Source organism: Pinus tabuliformis, chromosome 6 (genome assembly GCF_031772625.1).
Source record: "Pinus tabuliformis cultivar Carrire ecotype Pingquan chromosome 6, CPIR1, whole genome shotgun sequence".
In the NCBI taxonomy this organism is placed as follows: domain Eukaryota; kingdom Viridiplantae; phylum Streptophyta; class Pinopsida; order Pinales; family Pinaceae; genus Pinus; species Pinus tabuliformis.
This window is the reverse complement of record NC_142292.1, coordinates 1,779,250,530-1,779,253,455: the sequence shown is the minus strand read 5'-3', so window position 1 is coordinate 1,779,253,455 and position 2,926 is coordinate 1,779,250,530.

Genomic DNA, 2,926 nt, shown 5'->3' with positions numbered 1-2,926 from the left:
GTAGAAATTCCTGAACATCCTGTAGAACCCCTGCAGACTTCTTGTAGAAGCTCACAAATGAGGTTTCTTGATAGCCAAACTTTGTGAAACTCTCTGGAAGGGTGTTAGGGACTCCTTAGACCCTCTCTGAACCTTCCCGACCTCTTCCAAGCATTTCTCCTCCTTGATCCACCCCTGCACAGTCAAAGAACAGTGAAAGCATATGCATGATGAAACTGACGACTTAATAAAAAATACAAAAAGATGTTTTCTTCAGATAGAGGTAGTCTAGACACATGTATTTTACCTTCATAGAAGTAATGGCATCTCTTTCAGTAGTTTGCATTCTCTCCTTTGCATCAGTAGGACTAGCTGGTAGAATTAGGGTTTGCTAGGGTTTGTGTTTTCCTTCAATTTTTCAATCTCTTTTCACAAATAGATTAGCTTCCTTCGAGTTAGCTTTCATCCATCAATTAAAAAGCTTCTTCTAAGAGCGCATAGAAGTTGGCTTAAGCTCCTAGCGGACTTGTGCCAGCTGACCAAGTGACAGTTGCGGCAAGAGCTAGTACTTGTGCATATAGCACCGTCGCTTCCAAGTTTGTTACGAACTGCCGGGTTGATAAAAGTAAAGACGGGAGTCCTAGGAGTTGTAGCATTATTGCTGCAATACTGGAGCCCACCATCTTTTTGGCGCCATTGCCGGGGAAGCGTCAGAGTATTGGTGATTGCTGCTTTTCTTCTATTTTTCTACTACAACCTTCTGCTAAGTAGTTTATTTCATTTCCATTATGCAATTTCGTTTCTGCAAAAGTAGATTAGCATTTCAATTCTGCAAGCGTACACTAGCATTTCATTCCTGCAATTTAATTTGAGAAAAATAGATTAGTCCTTTCCTGCTTTCATTTCAATTCCGCATTTTCATTTCAACAAGATAGTTAGTTGCAGTTCAATCTATTTTAGTTTTGTAGGTACAAGCAGAAAAAAGCAAAAATCAACCAAAAAGATTTCCTTTCATGCCTTGTAGGAGTAGAGATAATTCAGAAAATTGATTGCACAACACCCCCACTGCTTCACACGGCCAACCTTCTCTCTTCTTCGATGGCTGTGAGTAAAGAACCCTTAGGTGGACAGCAAGACATATTTGAAGAACCTCAAGGAAAGAAGAAGAAGAAAACATTCCTCTGGATCAAATGGCTACAAGCAGAAATGTTGGGAGCAATACCTTATCCAAAAATGAATTTGCAAATCAGATGGAAGATTTCAATAGCGAGGTAAGGCAGTTTCTTGCCATGCAACTGGATACCTTGCGGATCCAAAAGAAGCAAGAAGAAGCCATGAGGGCTTTGGCCATTTTTTCTCCTAGGTGCACTAGAAAGCATCCTAGGAATGAATGTCCAATGCACTATCTAGAAGTGTGTTTCGTCTCTGAAGAATACCATCCTATGAATCAGTGCCCTTCCTTGACTCTACTTAAATCTGCATACCAGAGAGCCAAAGGAGCCACTGAATCACTCTATTATATGAACCAAAGGAGGCCACATGGACCCATACCCTACCAGCAGGGAATGCAAGGTACATCCCAAAACTATTATGACCCTTATCAAACCACTTCCATACCTTCTTGGGGTCCCCCTGCTCACCCTTCCTGGTTCACACCTCCTCCTTGTTCCTTCACAGATCCATATTATGCCCAACCAGCTGCTCATTCGTTTCACTCTTATGCTCAGCCACAGCCTCAGTGGAATGCACCTCATCAGGGGTGGAGGCCCCAATACAACACTCCTCCTGCTTCTTTTCCTCCACCACCTGCTCATCCACAACCATCGCCTCCTGCTCCACCAAGGCAACCCCAAATTCCTGCCCAACCACAACCCCATCCACATCCATCTCAAATATACACCCCCACTCAACTACCCATACCACCATTTCCAAACCCGCACATTGGAATAGCTCAACCTAATTGCAAAGTTGAGGCACAACATGTCCAAATGACTCCTCTTGAGCTTAATGATCTTCACCATAGCTCAGGAAATTGCAAAAAATAGATTATCTTGAAAGCATTGAAGGACCACATCAAGCAAAAGAAGATTCAAAAGAGGAGATCAAAGAACCATGGGCTGCGCTTGATGAAGAGAAGACATCAGAATCAGATATCGAGAGAGCTTGCTCATGGTTACCATCAAATCCTCCATGTATTCAAGAGAAAGATCAACAAAAAGAGGAAGATGAGAAAGTCATGGTAGAAGGTGACATGAAACATGATCCAGATCAGCAAAAGGACCAAGGATATCATAGCTATATTGAAATATGGTTTCAGACGGTCACTAAGTTGCAGCAATACTCTCTTCCTCAGCTATGTTTGATCCCTTCAAAGTCAAATCATTTGGTCTCTGAAATCCGGATAGCTGTCAAAGCATGCATCTCAAGCCACCACATCATTTTGTCTCTAATCTTGATGTGCACATGGCTCCATTGGAAGTATTCTTACACTTGAAAATGATTTTGTTTTTCAAGTAGGGTAGGGTAGAAAAAAAAAAAGAAAAAAGAGAAAAAAGATTAAAAAAAAATGAAAATAAGAGGAAAAATAAAAATCTAAGGTGAAAACCTCCTCGGAGGCGCCTTAGATTGGCTCATTGATTGAAAACCTCCATGAGGCGGTCAATGGGTTGGAAAAAAAAGAGAAAAGAGAATAAGATCTCTGGGTGAAAACCTCCCTTGGAGGTGCCCAGGGCAGGCAATTAGGGTGAAAACCTCCATGAGGCGCCCTAGTTGTTTCCAAAACAAAAAAAAAAAAAAAAGAGAAAAAGAAAAATAAAACTAATTTCCATTGAATAATTTCAGATTGCAGCAAGGACATTGCAGGAGGATCGCTCAAAACAAAGACAGAGGAAGTTTTGTGCCTTCTATAGGAAGTTCTGTGTTTTCTACAGGAAGTTCTGTGTCTTCT